This window comes from Xyrauchen texanus, chromosome 40 (genome assembly GCF_025860055.1).
Source record: "Xyrauchen texanus isolate HMW12.3.18 chromosome 40, RBS_HiC_50CHRs, whole genome shotgun sequence".
NCBI classification, from domain to species: Eukaryota; Metazoa; Chordata; class Actinopteri; order Cypriniformes; family Catostomidae; genus Xyrauchen; species Xyrauchen texanus.
In genome coordinates, this window is record NC_068315.1 from 25,309,968 (window position 1) to 25,330,248 (window position 20,281).

The following is a 20,281-nucleotide window of genomic DNA, read 5'->3' on the forward strand; positions in this document are numbered from 1 at the left end:
GTTCCAGATCGCTAATTTAACATTGAAATAAGTTGGTGGGTAAAGAAAATAAGATCAAACAATGTATGAATACAATCACTGAGACATAAAGACACTACAGCTGAAGGAATAAAAAAAAAAATACGCATATACCAACCATAATGTATACATTAATAAGATAAAGGATAAAATTATCGAAAAGATAATAAAAAATAAACATATAAAAGATACATTTTCTTTTATAAGTCGGGTCAGGAAAGTTCTAATTTCAGCATATAAGAAAGGGTAGGCCTATAATTTAATTAAAAACGAGAGGGTCAAAAACATATTGCCTACAGTATTTAGCATATCCAAAGGAAGGGAGGAAACCTTAATGGAGCAGGAGAGAAACTGACCCAAATTTTGACTACAAGGGTAGAAATATGACACCAGCTCCTCTCCTGCCAACTCTGAGCCTGTGCACTTTTCTCAAACGACTCAGTCTTTGCTTTGCACATGTACATGAACATTTTAGCGCTTGAAAAAAAGAAGTACTCTGTCCTTTTTATCCGTGGATTTCACGCATATATTGTAAATGTACTCAAGTGAATAAGCGTATGCAGAGAGGGACATGCGGACAACAAACTGACTTTCGACAACGTTTTTCGTTGTGGCTTTCAACGACATCCTTTTTCTATACTGTACAAATTTGGGAATAGCTTTGTTTTCACATTCCATGTGTGGTTTTAAAGGGAAGCGTGTGCAGCTCAAGGTTGGAGTTACAGTTTAATGACTGATGCTTGTACAGACTGCGTCAACATCCGCAAAAGTCTTCTTTGTGTTCATCCTTTTCTCAGGATCTCGGCAAAGGCTCATTTCAGGCTCTTCTTTGGAGATAATGTGAATGGGCTTTCGCTATATTGAGGATCGGTGTTTTCTTTTTACCAAGAAGAGAGGATGGCACTTTCTGAAGTTAAAATGTGTCTTGGTGTAGTTTTATTTGGACTTTTGTTGGTCACGATTCCATCTGCCATATCTCAAGATGTGGAGGAGAGATCTTGCCAAGGCGCCTTCGACTTGTATTTTGTCCTTGATAAGTAAGTAACAGTTATATTTCATGCAACATATGATGCATCATATTGCACGTTTGGTGAAGAGTCTCTCTCTCTCTCTCTCTCTCTCTCTCTCTCTCTCTCTCTCTCTCTCTCTCTCTCTCTCTCTCTCTCTTTTCTGTTTTATTTTTTTATCTGAGTCTGAAAGTCATGTTGTTGTTTTTTTTTTGTTTTTGGGGGGCGATGAGCAGAGAAGGGTGGTTGGTACATGTGAAGAATGCAGAATAAGCAATCTTCTTGCATTTGTGGTTCTCTTTTCCTGCCTTTTTGTATAAATAAGGAATATCTTTGTAATGTCCAGCAAAACAACTTCCTTTCGTGCAACATGTTTATTTATTTATTTATTATTATTTTTTTTTTTTTTTACATCATATTTGATCTAATTGCACTTTTGTATTACTGTTACTTTTTATAACAGATTTTGATGTGGGTTTTGCAAAAATGCTTGGGTTGTAGGATATTTTGTCTGTTATATCAGCTTTTATTTTGTTTTTCTCAAGTCTCACATGGAAATTTCTGGGTTTTCCAAATACAAAATTCAGAGAGATATGTTTATTTCTATTATTACTTATTTCATTACTTATTTTATTTATTTATTTGTTGACTCTCTAATATTACTTTTTGCTTAGCCCATGTTGACAGCTCTTACATGATGAGTGGTGCAACATGGCTAAACCCCTCCTGGGGTAAAAGGCACTTTTGGTTTTATGGATTGGATTTTCCATCCAAAACACTAAATAGCAACAAAAACTACCTCTGTACGTTCCTTAACATTAAGTTCCTATGCACTTCAAAATTAACCTGATCCATGAGGTCATTGCGTTCAGTGTCTAAAGGTTGATTTTGAGGTAATTTGATCTAATATTTAATCATTATTAAAATGATGAAAATGTATGTAGCTAAAGTAAATCACTGAAAGTATCACATTTATTTTGAGACAAAATATTTATTTGTTATTTTCAGTTTTATCCAAGGTTATTAAATCAACAGTTTTTCCACAACTGTCCAATAAGCGAAAGGATAGCTTTTGGAGTAAAAAGCCCCCATGTTGCTGGGGCTAAAGGCCCCCATAAAACACATTGTTTTTCTTAAGTGGGGGAAATAGTTAAAAATGGGCTCACATTAACTCATCCAATCACAATGGAGATTCATTTGTTTACAATACATGCAATGTTATGAAATGCCAAATGTGGTTGAAACTAATGGATATGGTGCACCTTTTTCTGAAGTGGTTATTTTGAATAAGCATTGTCTTAATTTGTTACCCAAAAAAGCATCTTGCTGTCTGAAACGTATTTGCATAAGTTGACAAATTTTGCCCTATAACTATTGCCTCTATATCTACACAAAATCATTATTAGCCCCTTTGCCACATTTTTGGGTTTTTAAAATATTTTTAATCATTAATTATTTTAAAATAAATTATGTTTCTCCATCAATACTCAATGAATAGATGTTTTATTTTTTCTTGGTAAACTTTTGACCAGAAAAAAAGAGCACATTTTCTGTTAGGTGAGCCTTTATCCCTGTTGTACCCTATTCTTTACTTTGGCACAGGATTTAGCATTTCACACATATTTACACAGAATGCATTTACAGCCATCTCTGTAAGCACAACATTTCTTCATTCTGAATTGGGTTATTAGACCATGCTTTACCATTAGAAAATGTCAAATTTTGGACATTGTGAAAGCTGGAAACGCATCATAATGCGTACTGTATTTCATTGTCATGCAATTTTCTTTTTGGACTGTTCAGCAAAGTGAAAGTTTAACTCAAACATGATGATGTTTCACCCATTTCTTTTAATGATGGCTGAAGGCATAGCCAACCCCAGTATCCCCCCTTCTTCATTTGAGAGACTTTGGAAAAACTGACATTTAGCTAAATTGTGTGCACTTAAACATCTGCAGCCCACTCAGAACATTACAAACCTTCAACTTCCACCTTTAAAAGACTCATGTGCATGCATTAATCAATATTTTTTCAATCACTGTGCCATTGGGTGGATATTACTAGAGAGTAGAGTGGCGGTCTGTGTTTTCTCAGAATGGTTTGTTCAAAGTATCAAAAACTACAGCAGTATTGCACAAAAGTGTCTGTCATAAGTTGCACCATTATTGGGCTTCTTGGAACTCCCCCTGAGATCAATTGTCTTCTGGGTCTGTTGGTGTGTTTATATAATGGATGTTTGTTGTCATATTCCCACGTTAACCCATAGTCTCTGGAATAACTGAATATTGGTTTTCAAACACAGTAATAAAATAAGATAATTGAGACATTTTCCAAACTGGTCCTAGAATCTCACCAGTCAATTGAAGAACAGAACTCCTCAGAGGTTTCTGTAGATGTCTGCAGAATTGAAACGCCTGTGATTCATTTCCTGCCCCATTTTTGTTTGTTTATTGCATATTTTGGCTAATTTGATTTTGCTTACAGCTACCAATAAGAGTGTAGAACTCTGAGCTCTAGTAAGTACATTTTACATTCTTTAAAACCATTCCACAGCATTCAGTCCATTTTTTCTCCCAAAGTGGCACAAAAATGTGAAAAAAGTCTGCAGATTCCATCAGGTCCTATTCACTTTAGAATCATATGCATTTTAATGTTGGGATTAAAAACCTTGACTGTGATTATTGGCCAACACTCAATGGCTGTTGACACACTGACCAATAAATTAAAGGAATTATCATTTGTGAACTAATGTTGATTTCCAGAAAAAAATTTAAACTGACACTTGTTTATAAAAAAGAAAAAGAAAAAGAAAAATCGTGGGTAATAATTAAGGCCCTTAATATAGAAGAGAATGGGACCAATCCATAAACATTAAAATATTCAAAAGTATATTTTTTCAGAAATATAGCCTCAAGACATAAACATCATTATTAAGACATAATTAGTATTATTTGTATTATTACTATTCACCCATCCTTCCATCCATCTTCTTATCCGATGTAGGGTCGCGGGTAGTGCTGTGGCTTGTCCCAGCTGTCTCGGGCCGAAGGCTGGAAAACGATTATTAATATTATTATCCTTATTACATTTAAACAAGCACTTCAAGGAAACATGCAATTACTTCAGTTTATTATTTACATGGATATGTGTAAGGGATAATGTACAGTCAGCCTATGTAATTGCAAAATAAACCCTGACAGGGGGAGGGGTCTTGTATCATTCTGAAGGGATGTCATTTGCAATAATGTCTGGCTGACTGTACATTATTCTGCTTATTACATAGCTACTAAGCAAATGAGTATATAAATGGACATAAATAATGATTTGCATTGAAATTCTGTAATTATGTGAGAAGAAAGAAACGCTGAACAGCTGAAATCCATCTCTGGTTTGCATTGGAGTTCCATTGGTGTTCATTTTTTGAAAATGATCATATGACTCCTCATTATCCAGCTTATTACAAGGCCTGTATCCCCAGATGAGTGCTTGTCACTCAGAGATATTAGACCATTAGAAGGTGCCATTGGGTATACAGAATCGTCGAATTTTACTGGTATTGTTACCAACTACTGATAATTTGTTATTGTGACAATCCTACTTACCTCATAATTTGCTGGAATAGGACTGCTGTGATTATTGCTGGTGCTCCTTTCAAGCTCTTATGATGCATCCCCTCTATACAAGCCACCTAACTTTTGGAATTTGGAATCTATTATTTAATGTGTTGTCTCAGTATTTGTCTGTCAATGATGTCTGGACATATCCCCAAAGGATCTGGTCTGATTTTGCCCATCTTCCCATGGGTTAATCATAGTTTCAGCTCCCAGTAAATGTTATTTAGCTTAAGATAGCCCAAGCATTATAACAGCCAGAATAACAGCTGCAGAGTGCCTATGATTCATAAAGTCCCTGTCTGAGAACAATGTAGAGTTTAAACATTACCTAGCATTAAATCTCATGGAATAGTTTTTATCACACACATTTTTCTGGGGCAAAAAATTTATTAATTGATGCAGACAGTATGTGTTCTCAGACGGGTACAGAAAATCAAAGAAAAAAAACGAGATTGAGAAATTTGGGAGCATAGGCTCGTTTGCCCAGCTCAGGCTTAAAGGGATAGTTCACCCAAAAATGAAAAATCTCTCATTATTTACTCACCCTCTTGATATCTCAGGTGCGTATGACTTTCTTTCTTCACCAGATCACATTTGAAGAAAAATAGAAAAATAACATAGCTCTATAGGTCCTTAAAATGCAAGTGGATAGTGATTTCTCATTTGATGCTCCAAAAATCACAGACAGTGAGTGACTCTTACATTAATGTCTTCTAAAGCGACATGGTCACTTTTGATGCAAAAAAATATAAATATTTATGTCTAAATCATGCTTCTGGACAGCAGCGGTACACGTGTGTGATGTAATCGCATTGACGGAACGCTGTTCAGTAGCTTGGTTGGTTTTGGTTTAGATCTGTATTGCTCTCTTTCTTTACTCACAATGCATTTGTGTGTTCATCCTGGATGTCACAACCGAGTGGAGATTGTGAGATTACATCTTTATCCATGGCAACGTGCATACGTCACATGAGAGACCGCTTGGACGCCACCCTCGTGAAGCATTGGATTATAGTTAAAAAGTACTTTAATATTTATCTTTTTCACACCAAAAGTGATCGTGTTGCTTAAGAAGACATTCATTTAAAAGCTGGTGTCGTATGGATGAAGTTTATGCTGACTGTTTGTGATTTTTGGAGCATCAAAAGAGAAATCTCCATTCACTTGCATTTTAAGGACCTACTGAGCTAAGATATTTTTAAAATTTTCTTCAAATGTGTTCTGGTGAAGAAAGAAAGTCATACACACCTGGGATATCATGAGGGTGAGTAAGTAATCAGAGAATTTTCATTTTTGGGTGAACTATCCCTTTTAAGCTAAAAGTAGGTTAGTGGTTTTCTCAGTACCTTTCTCAATGCTCAGTCAATTTAATTGCAGTGTAGTCATTCATCCCAGGATGGGGTGGTGCTCACATGGTGAATTACTCAAACAATTTTGGACTCAGTGATGAATTTTTCTCTTAACACTTACAAAATGTGAAACCTGAAGGCATGTTGAGCTTCCACTTTAACCACCAGCCTTTTTTATGGTCAGAAAAAAAAATCCTGAAAAACAGATTGAAAGTAAGTCATTTCTGCACTTGCAAGCTCTCAGCTTCCTGCTGCCCATTCATGGCAGAAGACATTTTTAGAAATACGTTTTTCACTAGCTAAACAAAGCCTTGGGCTGTAACAGAGACAGGTGTGATATTTCATGGCACCTATTTTAGTTACATCTGACAGGTAACAGTGATGTTTTCTGCATTTCATAAAAAAGTCACCAACAGCACCATTAAGTTAGGATAGTAGAAAGTATTTTAACATTGAAAAATTATACACTTCAGCTTTAATGCTGTTTATAAACACTGAGGAGTCTACGGAACATCGAGACTGGCTCTGCTAAACTGCTTAAGGCCTAGAAGATGTTTAAGTTCCCAAAGGTACAGTAAAAGTGCACTGTCTTGGAAATGTCTTCATAATAATCTTGCCATGTTTCAGGCGTTACAGTGCAGGAAGAAGGGATGTCTGCACAAGTGTTATGCTGACTTCACAAAAGCCGAAACCTACACTCCTGTTTCCTGGTCCTCCCTGTACTGTAAGCAGACCAGAGGACTTTAAACATAATCATTTACATTTTCCAAAACCCCTTTTAATCTGAACTGTCAACAGGTAACTGCACTTGACAGCATGGAGAAGCTTTTTTTTAGCTATGTTTTGGTTTCTGGTTCAGGCAGAAACCCAGATCTAAAAAGTCAGCGAAGGGTTATGCCTCAAGGGAACAGACTGGCAGATTCTGAATCCTTATTGAGCAAGACTGATCTGAGAGCAGATGAAACCTGTAAGAGCAACACACTTTTCCAATTATCTTTCCTCCATCCAGTCTTCCTGTCTTGGCTCTTGTTTTATCAAACCACAATGACTTTCACATGTCTTAAAATATGTGCAATTATCCATGAATATGCACATAAAGCAGAAAACATGAGATTTGAGGGGTTATTCAAAGGATGACATCACTGGTTGTGCATTGATCATTTAAGTAATAAGCCATCTGTGGCCATGTTTTCAACCCATTCTCATAGAATCTCATATTTAAATATGAAATGATGCATTCTGTATCGAATCAATATGGGATGCGATTTTTCCCATAAGCTGGTCAGATAGTTTCACAGTGAAATCGTTTCAGATCATTAATTTAACATTGATATTAGTTGGACATTTTTCATATGGTGGGTAAGGGGTTGTCTGAAAAGTCCACACATTGTGGTGAATCGTGCTAATATGTGGAGGGTGTAGTAAGGGAGCGTCTGAAATGTCCACACATTGTGTTAAAACTGTGGATTTTTTATTGAAAAACAGAAGGATCAATATAAATGTTCAATAAGATGGACAAAATTACATATATCCAACAATGTATGTACTTGTCATAAAGACAAAAAGTACAGATTAATTATTCATCTTCAGTGTAGTATTACTGACCGGTACTGCCCCTCCCTGTACACATATTATGCAGTCTGCGTAGTGCACCTACTCCCTACGGGGGCACCAGAAACTCCACCGGCTGCTGTTCCTCGCACAAATGAACCACATTTTTATGTATTATGAGGTGGACAAAAACACAGACTACAAGAAACAAAACAGAAGATAAACAAACATATTCAGTGTAAAGAGGCAGCATTTGGTAAACAAACTTCCAGTATCCAGGACAATGGGTGTCAGTATAAAGTCCAAAACCTCAAGTACTACTGGGACCGATGGGACAATTAAGCGCCAGCTAAAAGTTTACTTAGTGCACCTTTAACGATTGTTGCAGTCCCACTCACATTTACACACTTATTCCAACCTGATTGACATGCGTGTTAGCTCACCTGATAGAGTGTTGGACTCTGGACTCTGAGATTCAAGTCCTGACCTCCCTAACCTAAAGTTTTAGGTATGCAGTGGTACAATATGTGGTGGTTGCTTCAGAAAATATGCTTTTCGTGTTGCATTTACATTTATGCATTTAGCAGACGCTTTTATCCAAAGCGACTTACAGTGCACTTATTACAGGGACATTCCCCCTGTTGCAACCTGGAGTTAAGTGCCTTGCTCAAGGACACAATGGTGGTGGCTGTGGGGATCGAACCAGCGACCTTCTGATTACCAGAGTACCAGTTATGTGATTTAGACCACTACACCACCACCACTCCATTTGCTTTTAGGACACTATCTGTTAGGTAGTTTTAGGTTAGGGAGGTATGTTTTATTCATTAAAACCTCCAACTTATATTCACATTATAAATCTTGTCTGATTACAACACCATTTCACTCACTTTTGGTGCCCCCTGCTGGATATTTCTCTTTGAAACTGCAGGAAAATGTGAAATTAAGCATGTCATTTCGTTTTGCAAAAATGTTGCCACGGTCACATAATTTTCATGAGATCAGACTGCATGTTTTACTATAAGAGGTGTCCCTACGGGACGTTCAGAACAAATGGTAAAACGCTGGTGTCTCGAGGCACATTTTTAGTTTAAGTTTCTTATAACAATGACACAAATACGGACACAAAAATAATTTCGGTGTGTACGGTCCTTTAAGCGTCTAGTTACCAATGGTAAAATCAATGTATCACATGGGCTTGAGTAGCTTTTGTGTTTATAAAACAGCAGCAACAGAATTTGATAAATACACCAATGTTTAACAAACAGCTAACTTATAAATAATACCAATAATAATTGGAATAAAAAATTCTACTTCAAAGTAATATAATGTATGCATTAGTCTCACTGTTGGCTGTTTGCGGTTGCCAAGCAACATTGCAACTTTGCAAAATTGGTGCATTAATATACTGTGGAATGTGCGGTCACAGGGATGAGTTGATTTTACATAGGCCTGTTATGATATTTAAATTATCGACTTATCGTATGATATATCGACATGACCTCGATAATTTTTGCTGACCTCGATATTGCCCATTGTGTTTACATGTGTGTTTGTCTACATAAGAATGAATGTCACCAACATTTAACCCAGTCTCTCTGCTTCTGTCCTCTCGTCTGGTCTCTCTGTCGTAGGCGGGGCTCAGACAGCTCCTCCAGACACACAGAGCAGACAGCGACAGGTGAAGATTACGTGTTACTCGAGGCTAATATGTGTTTTAATAGGTGTTTTTCCTGACGGCTGCATAATTCAGAAAGTTTGGAAGAATAAGCCCAAATGGACTTGGTTTCAAAGCTGCATTCCACAGCACCGATGTGGGAATATTTAGGCTTTAAGCCAAATGAGAGAGGAGAGCCCATTAACGTGAACAAGCTGGTATGTCAATGTGGCAATAAAACTAACCTAAAAGCTCATCTAAAAACATAACATAACATAGTTAGAGATGGAGAGGCGCCTTCTTGTTTTTTTGTTTTTTTGACATTCCAATTCCAATGTCTGACTATTCTTAAGAATTAAAAGTTCATTGCTCTTTGAAAGGGTGTACGTGCATTATTATGCTATTAGATTATCATTATATCAGTGGCATAAAATGGTCTTAAAATGACAATAATATTGTTTATCACAATTATTTCTGGGACAATATATCGTCCAACAAAAGTAGTTATTGTGACAGTTATATGTGTTTCAATCAGAATTTAGAGTCGGAACTGTCCATTCTATAAATTTCCTTTTTTGCTGTGGATTAGGGTTCATCTCCAGAAATGATTTATTCAGTTAAAATCTTGCTGTAAGACATTTTGGGCCATATATGGTTTAGTATAACCCATTAAAATTAGATCAAAAGGGGTACCACAACATATTTCATCAAGGATTTCTCATGAGAATAGACCGCTTCCTTTCCTAATGCTGTTTGCACAGGTGAGAAAACTGCAAGCTAGGCACCAATCCCATGATTGCTGTTACCTCAAGAAAGTCAAGTGTCCAAGACAAACAGTATCCATTGTGATGTGAAGAAAATCTGAAGTTGAAAACTGTGGCAAGCCCTTAGCATGACCTGCATATTCATGCCAACATTCTCCTCTCTCTTGCTTCGATTCTGTTCTACTGTTTCAGAGCATGCCGGCTGTGTGCTGGCCCATCTTTTGTTGACTGTGTTATAAAAACATCTTCCTCCCACGCTGTTCCAGAAAAAGGGTTTGGGGAGAATACATCACTCTCCATCAAGATGGAGTACTTCAACTGAGTTTTCAACTTAACTGCCATCATTTTACCATAAACATTCAAATATATCCAGTTGAGTTCTTTGAAAGCATTGTCAAATAAAGAGAGTTTGAGGTAGAAGCGTCATGCTCATCCACGTGCCCACCCCGTGAAATGTTTCTTTGTATTTTTGAAAGGCCATGTATCTTTAAAAATTAGATGTATCTTTGATTAAGTTGCGTAATCATTGTAGGATAAAAATGGTGCTAAAACTAAGGGTGTCCATGATACTGATACTGGTATACAGTGTGTATCTGGTCTGATATTGCGCTCATGTACTTGTACTCGCAAAAATGCTCTGACGTATGTCATTGCATAAACATTCAGCGCACAAATTAAAATCATGATATGTCCTAGGGTGATTATTTAACTGCAAAGGCTAAATTTAATGAAATAAATAGTGGTGTAAATATGTGCATTGACAATGATTCAATTTGATTTGAATAATTAGTGAAAACTGAAATCTGGTCTTGATTCCATCTGATTTAATTCAATTATTTTAGAGCGATTCAAAATTATGAAAAACAAAAAAATATGCAGAAAAAAGATTACAAGTTTTTTTTTTACTGAACATTCTTAATTGAGACAGCACAGACATGCACCAGTCTCGAGCACTAGAGTCACAGATGCATTAAGGAACAAGGAGGTTTAAATATGATGTAATGATAACATTTATTGCACCAACAATTACAAATGAGATATATCCCTGTTCAGTTTCATTGGGAGAGAGAGATGGCAGAATAGAGGCGGATCGGCTTGTCAGGCACAATCACAAGAAGTGATTTTCACTCAGGTTAATTTTCCTTCAGAATAGTCCATCCATCCATTCTCACGCATAACATTTGAAGGGTCACAGGGGGGTTAAATCAGCAGCATGAACTTTCTTTATTTTGAAGTGTGCATTTTTCCCCCACAATCTTGTGTGCTGTGCTAATGTGCTAATGTGTAATGTGATTTGTTTTTATTAAAATGATCATTTAAGAAGGCATATGTGAGTCATGTGACCCTGCAGTTTAGCATAAAGCTTAAATAAATGTGCCTAAATAAATAAGTAAGAGAGCGGTTCCCTCTCTCTCTCTACAACATCCTCCTCCTCCTCCTCCTCCTCTTCTTCTTGCTGCATAATGGCAGTAAGGCTAGAAGTACCCAGTGCCTAGAACTCTAACCAGATGATCTATTAATATTTAGATAGGTCTATGAGTAGTTCAATGCTGATGCCCATAATTTTATTTGTGTTATATGTGCATTCATTCAGTTTCCAGCCAAAGTAAGTATATTTTTTTTATTTATTTTTTTTTTTAATCTTTTTTAATCCCCTTTTCTCCCCAATTTGGAATGCCCAGTTTCCACTACTTAATAGGTCCTCATGGTGTCAAGTGAGTGGTGGTGTAGTGGTGTAAAGCACTAAACTGTTAAGCAGAAGGTTGTCGGTTCGATCCCCACAGTCACCACCATTGTGTCCTCTAGGGCACTTAACTCCAGGTTGCTCAGGGGGATTGTCCCTGTAATAAGGGCTCTGTAAGTCACTTTGGATAAAAGCATCTGCCAAATGCATAAATGTAAATGAAGTTTGGGAAGCAAACGTTACTCTGTTGAAAAATAATGAGCTACTTTATTTAAGATGATCGTAAAAGTTTAAGTTGCAACATTATCAGGAAACTCAACCATAGTTTCAAAGTGAAAGTGTGAAGCCGGATGCTCATACACCAAAAACACCATGAGCGTCATTCATGTAGATGTAGTAGTGTAGTAGATGACAGATATCAGAGCTCGATAACTTTCAAGCACGCATACAGACTACATATTTATCTAATTCAATCGCAGCCTTTTGCTGTTTAACAATCACACTGGGTCATTTAGGGACCTGCTTTTTAAGCATTTGCTCACTGAAGACACAAGTTTTGTAATTTTAGAAAGAGGATTTCTCCCCATTCATTCAGTATGTATGTCTTTAGCTGCACAATTGTGTGAGGTCTTCGTTGCCGTATAGTGTGCTTCATAATGCGGCACACATTCTCAAATGGTGACAGGTCAGGACCACAGGCAGGCAAATCTAGCATCCGCACTCTCTGCTTACACAGCCATGCACTTGTAATCCGGGCAGTATGTGGTTTGAAGTTGTCCTGCTGGAAAATGCAGGGACGTCCCTGGAAAAGATGGTGCTGGATGGCAGTATATGTTGCTCCAATACAGCTTGGATGGTCCTTTTCCTCTTTGGCCCAGATAACACAATGGCTGTGTTTTTCTACAGACCAAAAATCACAGTTCCACTGTTCAACATTCCATCTAAGATGAGACCGAGCCCAGAGAAGTCTGGACAGTGTTGATGTGTGGCTTCTGCTTTGCATAGTAAAGTCTTGCTCTGTGGATGCAGCGGCAAGTGGTGTTGACTAACAAAGGTTTACTAAAGTTATCCCAAGCCCATTTTCATGATAACCATTACAGATGAATGAAGTTTTTTAAGACAGTGACATCTAAGGGATCAGAGATCACATCCTTTGCTGATGTCCAACCTGGTCTCATGAGTAGTTGAGTACTTTTTTCTCCAAGTATAATTTCTAACCTAAACCTAACCATGAAGTGTAACTCCAAACAATAAGCCTAACCATGATTTTAATAGGAAAATAACTTTTGTGTATCATGGACTAACAAGTAGATTACAAGTTATTGCATACATCAGTCATTTGTAACCAAATGTGCTCACTGGTGTTTCCTTTCTTAAAATAAAGTGTTGGATTGGAGGCTAGCTGAAATTTGATGCCTGTATTGTATGAATTTTATTCTGTTTGTTGATCTGCTGGTCTCTGTGGGCATAAACATCATACCCTTTCGTGCAAGTCAATATATACGATACCTTTAGATTTTGCCATCTTGTACTAATGATTACGGGTTGTCATGAAACTATGTTGGTGATGTTCCATTTCACCTAGGGCACAAAAGTGAGCCAGGGCTGGTGTACAGTGCTCCTAATTGGAGGCACTGGTTAATATTATGTCTGGCTCTCAGATTAAATGTGTTATATCAGCCTGTGGAATAGCTTTAAAAAAACACTGACCTACATTATTTCTGTTGCATGTTTCATCAATTAAGTAAAAATGACTCAAGCACAGATCAGTAGACTTAATTAGCTCACTTCCCATTTGTCATCCAGCACTAATGAATTACCACAGCTTACCACTGAGGGAAGGAAAGGAAATGATCAGCTGTCACACAGCGTTTACAGCTGTGCCTAAGGGGAATACCAGAAAGGGCCAAAATTAGATGCCTTTGTTGCTTCATCTTTTCCGGGAATTAGTTGAGAATGCTGATAATTAAATTGGCAGCTTAACTGTTTTATTGATCTGTTTGAGGGTTAAAGCAGAAACATCCTGTTTATTGATTATTTCATCTCTTTCTCCCCAGGTCAGGAAGTGTCAAACACCATTGGAATGAGATCTACTTTTTTGTTGAACATTTGGCTGAGAAATTCATCAGGTACAAAAACATTCCCAATGAGAATTGTGAACACACTTTCCCTGCTGAAAAGACCAGCTTAGACCAACATTAATTTTAATGTTGGTTGTTGCTGTTTTAGTGTGGGTCTAGCTGGTGGACCAGCATGGTCTTTCTGGTGAAACTGGTTGACCAAGGGAGGCTTGCTGGTTAAGCTTGTTAAGTAGCTTAGATGGGACAGTTGCATACCAGCATCCAATCCACAACATATGCTTGTCTTTTCAATAGGGTACAAGTCAATTGAATTTCATGTTTTTGTTAACATTATCCAATCGCTCAAGCTTTCTGATGTAAGTCACATGTGATCATACATATCCATTTTACGCTAAAGTTAAATTGTAAATATATCTCCTCTCCTTTTTTCTGTCTCTCTCTCTCTCTCTCTCTCTCTCTCTCTCTCTCTCTCTCTCACAGCCCTATGCTACGAATGTCCTTCATTGTGTTCTCAACCAGAGGAAACACAATCATGAAGCTAACTGAAAACAGGTGCAATAAGACTGCGCATTTCCTGTAGTGACATCTCAAGTGTGAAATTATGTTTCTAGTTGGGCATATTCAGAAAAGATTATTTAGTATTTATTGTCATTATTTCTTTCTATTTATTTTGCAAAGGGAGTACATAAAGAAAGGCCTTAACGCTCTAAAACGAGAGGTCCCGGGTGGAGATACATTTATGCACCTTGGTCTAGAGAAGGTGGAAAAACGTTACAAACTATGTATCACTCAGTTGTATTTATGAGCTTTTTTAATGTGTTTTTCTTGGCTTTTAACAATATTATACATCTTCATTAACAGGCAAATGAACAAATACACCAGGAAAACTTTGGTAGGCTTCACATCAAGAACACCCATTGTTGCCATTGAACAGCATTACAGCTACACTAAATGAGCTAATGTATGTGGACATCCCCTTTTAATTAACTTTGGCTTTGGTTTGGCTATTTGTACACCCATTACTAACAGCATATAAAATTAAGCATATACAGCCAACAATCTCAAAAGATAAACATTTTCTGTAGAATAGGGCATGCCAAAGGGCTCAGTGACTTTCAATGTTCCACAGGATGTCACCAGTTTAATGGATTATTGAGTCTAGGTAGAACATTTTGACTGGCCTTCACAAAGCCCAAATCTGAACCTCATTGAATTACTGGGATGTTGGCATTTGACATTATGCTGCAAGTCAGGTGTTATCAGCCAAAATCAGTACCTGACTACTCTAATGCTCTTGTGTCTAAATAGGAACAAATTCCCACAGCCATGTACCAAAATCTAGTGGAAATCATTGTCAGAACTGTGGAAGCTGATATTGAGGACAAACTCCCCATATATGCCAATAGGTTTTAAATTAAATGTTCAACAAGCACATATGGGTTTGGTGTCCACATACTTTTGCCCGTAGAGTTTTTTACCATTTGTCATCCTCACCTGACAGTTTTAACTTCACTTTGTAGGAACAGCAAGTGTCATAATTGCATTGACAGATGGTGAGCTACAAGAACATCAGTTGATAGCAGCCCAAATGGAGGTATGTGACTTGTCCACTATTCAGTCTACATCCACTTATTGAATCTAAAGTGTGAGGGTAATCAGTGTTTAGAGGCCATGCATCAAAGGTGCTAATAATCTTTAAACCTGTTGGTCTAGAAAAACAATTGCTTCTTCTGCTGCTGTTGTATTTGATTGAGTTGATTGAATTTGGTGTTTTCAATCCCTGCCATGTCCAATTGTAAAATCTATTGTTTATGTTTTTGCTACGCCTTTAACAAATTTGTCTCTCACAAAAGTTACTGAATTAATATCTAACGAATTTGACGAAAGTTGATGAAAGACATACATCAAGCTGTATTTCGGCTAAGATTTGTCCTGACTGTGAGATTTGTCCTACTGTGTCTATTGTCCTCTCCATTGTTAGTAATTTATTGTACTGTCCCATCTTTTTCCCGTACTGTGCGTTCCCATACTGTCTCGTACTTTTTGCACACGTTTGCATGTGCACTTTATATAGGTATGTTATTTAGTCTGTGTAGTCTCATGTGGTTCTGAGTTTGTCCTATGTTGTTTATATGTAGCACCATGGTCCTGGAGGAACGTTGTCTCATTTCGCTGTGTACTTTACTAACTGTATATGGTTAAAATGACAATAAAAAACACTTGACTTGACTTGACAACATTTGTCCTGACACCCAACTTGGTATGTCCTTTTGGCAAAAGACAGAGCTGTCAGTATTGTGATGCAGTGGGTAAATCTTGTCTTGGAGCTTTTTGCATAGTGCTTTGTGAATGATGCCAATGCTTGGCCTCATCATTGCTGTATGTTATACTGTATATTTTAATCACTTTTTGAATCATATTTAACCAGGCAGCCAGAGCTCGAATGTTGGGTGCAATCGTGTATTGTGTTGGAGTTAAGGACTTCAATGAAACACAGGTGAGATGACAATGATTATCTTGTGTTAGTGTTTTTAAACTACCTTTTACTATGAACTTGTCTACAATTCAACTCATTTTAAAGCATCAATAAGTACTTCATTCTAACAAACAGTGTTGAGGCCCTCCCTAAACATTCAAGTGCGTGCTTACTAATGAATGTAAATCAGGATAAACCAAGAAGGCTTACTTCATACAAAACAGCTCAACTCAACATATACGTAGAAGCTTAGACACCCGCAATGAAAAAACTTCTGTCTTTGTCCTGCTTTAGCTGGCGACCATAGCAGACACCAGTAAGCATGTGTTTCCTGTCTTGGGAGGATTCCAGGCACTAAGAGGAATGATTGACTCGGTAAACTAAAGCTTTCTGCTAGTGGCTATGTGGAACATTAATTAAAGTGTTTATATATATATATATATATATATATATATATATATATATATATATATATATATATATATATATATACATGTCTCTCTCTTTCTGAAATGGATATTAAGATATTTAGATGATACAGATTTAAACAATCCATCAAGGGATAGTTCATCTTAAAATGAAATTCTGTCATCATTTATTTACTCACCCTTATGTTGTTCTAAATCATTTTGACTTTATTGCTCCTGTGAAACACAAAATGAGTGCCTCAGTCACCATTCACTTTTATTGCCCCTTTTTTCCTTATAATGAAAATCAAGGGTGACTGAAATGGTCAAGGTAAGTAAATGATGAAAAAATATTAATTTTGGGGTGAACTAACATTTTAATGAATAATAATTCCATATTCATTTTACTACAATGTTTATTCATTTTTATGTTTAACTGTATTGCATTCTGATCCTAACCTTAAAAGATGGACTGTGGCATTTCTGTGCTTGTAGTTGCACCAAACAGAATTGCAATCTGTTTGTTTGAGCGGCATGACTGGGTCGGATGTTACAATATTGGCTCAGCTAATGGTAATAAGGGGGGAGTGCTTCAAACTCATCATTACCTTTGCAGTTCTTTTAGGCACTGCTGGTGGCACAGAAATGACACACTTCATTTTAACAAGCACATGTACTTTCAAATATGAATGTAATTTTTTAATTGTTTTTTAGATCATCAAAAAATCTTGTATAGAGATCCTTGCAGCAGAACCATCCAGCGTATGTGCAGGAGGTATGCACAAAAACAAATCAATAAATTATATAATTGCTTTTATTTGCAAATAGCTGTGGTCATTATATTATTCCAGAAATATGGGGTTCTACTGTTGGAAATATGTATTCTCAATAATAAGACACGTCTTTTACAGTAAGTTCATTTTTAACTTAAGATTGATGCAGTTGTCATAAATCTTAATGGCATATTTTAAATCAATAAGAACACCATAAGTCTATAAAAGATTAGGCCAGTTAATGCTTAAAATCCTTAGGGAAATTCCAGTGTTAAACATGATGGTCTGTCTGACACATATCCCCAAGAGGACACTTATATCATTGTGGCTTTATATTGCCTCACATTACTTGAGCTCTGATTATTTTAACAGGAAGATATTGAGCAGTGTGTTGAAATACAGGGAAGCTAATATTGTTGCAAGGAAATTACGAGTTGAGATGTGTATTTTGTGGGGATTCATCACCATTATTGAGGAATTGTGAATCTGTTTTTCAGAGTCATTTCAAGTGGTGGTGAGAGGAAATGGTTTTCTGCATGCTAGAAACATAGACCAGGTCCGGTGCAGCTTCAAAATCAATGACACAGTTACACTCAGTGAGTTTTTGTTTCATATATTCCCACAAAGAGTCTGTTTGTTATAAAAAAATATAACAAACAACAAGCCTGAGCTGGTTTGCTGGTTTTAACTGGTTTAAGCTGTGTAGCTGTTAACGCAGCCTAAGCAGCTGACATGTGCTCAAAATCCCTGTAAATCCAGCAAACCAGACCAGCCTGACCAGGCTTTTAGGCCAGTTAATACCTGCAAACCAGACTTAATACATTTTGTTGCGCTTTAAATAACATAACAATGCAAAACAATTCTAAAAGTCCTAGAAATTACCAATTCTGGTAATTTCTTGACAGATTTCGTGAGAGACACCCTTTAATTGTATTTATAGAATAGGATCATATTTGATTTAGTTTACTCAACTTTCAAACTTTTTCCCCCCTTAACAGATGAGAAGCCTGCAAGTGTTGAAGATACTTTCTTGCTGTGCCCTGCGCCGGTTATAGATGAAGTTGGAAAGTAAGTGTGACTGTCAGAAAGGCTGAAGGACAGGTCTGCCATACATTAGGCCGTGTTTATGATCGCTGTCAGAGGTCACATTCCACTTCCTGCCCAACTCTCTGTTTTAGTTGTGAGGTAATCCTCTTGGGCCAGTAATTTCCAGAACAGCATGATTTTTTAGTTATCTGAGTTCATGGCCCTCTTTGATAGCTTTTGATTTCTGATTCACAGAACCTGAGCTGAGAATCTGAGGAGCCATTAAAGCTAATGGTTCCTCAGGGTCTTTCACAGCATTGTGTTCATCCAACCCACACACTCTTTCTTTTTGTTCTATATCCTTTATTTTCTTCTGTCCATTTACAACTTCCCTAGAACCTAGAAGTTCCATATTCTCTACCCCCGCTATCAGTTCACACACTTCTGCAAACCAGGTCTCAAAAATAAAGCTTCTTCAACGGTTCTTTGAAACTCATGAGGATCAGAACCCTCTTCTTATCAAGAAATTGTTTTTGTGTATAGGGTTCTTAAGTTGACTGTATGATTCTTTTGATAGAAAGTACTAGCCACCATGGCCACTGGCACCCCTTTTGAAATTCAACATATGAGGCCTCTCCAGTGCTGGAGTGCGCTTGCTATATGGAGGAAGCCTTCATTCTATCAGAAGGGCATTGTGCTCGGCCAAGTGGTCGGGTGCAAAGTTGTCATGAGGTCCAGGGCAGGTCCAGCTTGGGCTTGGGTGCTTTGTGTGACTTTAGTATGGCACTGGCAGCTCACAAATGGCCAGCAAAATGCAAGTGTGCTTTCTCTACTCTTTGCTTGCTACACCAAGAGCTATGTAAGATTTGAGAGGACAAGTAAATGGTGCTATTGGTTGTGTTAGAGTGGCACAACTGCCCTTGGTCGAGCTGTTGGATGCTCCTTCGTGGAAGATTCCCTTGAGGAGAGATCTGCTTGTAATAAATTTACATTTACATTTATGCATTTGGCAGATGCTTTTATCCAAAGCAACTTACAGTGCACTTATTTCAGGGACAATCCCCCTGGAGCAACCTGGAGTTAAGTGCTTTGCTCAAGGACACAATGGTGGTGACTGTGGGGTTCGAACCAGCAACCTTCTGATTACCAGTTATGTGGTTTAGCCCACTACACCACCACCACTCCTTAATACACTCTGGGTGCTCAGTCAGTGCATGACACCATACTACAAGCTAAAGCCTCCTCGACTAGGCGGCTCTATACTTTTAAAATGGAACATTTCATAGCATCAGCTAATGACAAAGCGTCTTGTTCTCTACTATCAGTAAACTGAGGTTACATTCTTAACTAAGACTTTAATTGCTGCTGTTTATCTGCTGTTGGGGATTTCATACAAATATTAACCATAGTTTTACTATAGTAGTAACCATGACTGTTGTAACCATGTTTTAATTTTGTAGTTACTGTGGTTTTAGTAGAAATATCATGGTGTAATTACAGTTAATGTAGTTAAAACATGGTATTTTGTAAGATAATGTCACCTTAATTAAGTATATAACTATCAGGTGATATAATTTAATTCTATTAAGAAATATAATCTGATTGCTATATATCTAACGAAAACTAATATTTTTTAAATAGCTTTAGTGCAGTTAGCTACTGTTTGTTGCTTGTAGCATAGATAACTACTTTTTTAGCTACGAGATGTTTGTAGCTTGAGAAGCTACAGTTTCAAAGTAGCTTCCCCCACTCCAGTCAACAGCGATATTACCACAGGTAAGGGCCGTTCTTAGGTACAATGTGAAAGATGTTTTGTGCTTGTCTAAAACTGTTGCAACAACAATATAAAAGACAAAAAATTGTTCTTTCACCAA

General features: G+C 37.2%; 1 pseudogene; it reads left to right on the forward strand.

Moving 5' to 3' along the window:
• Positions 1–440: 440 nt before the first annotated feature.
• LOC127633909 (anthrax toxin receptor 1-like) overlaps positions 441–20,281 on the forward strand; it is a 40,133-nt pseudogene continuing 20,292 nt past the window's right edge.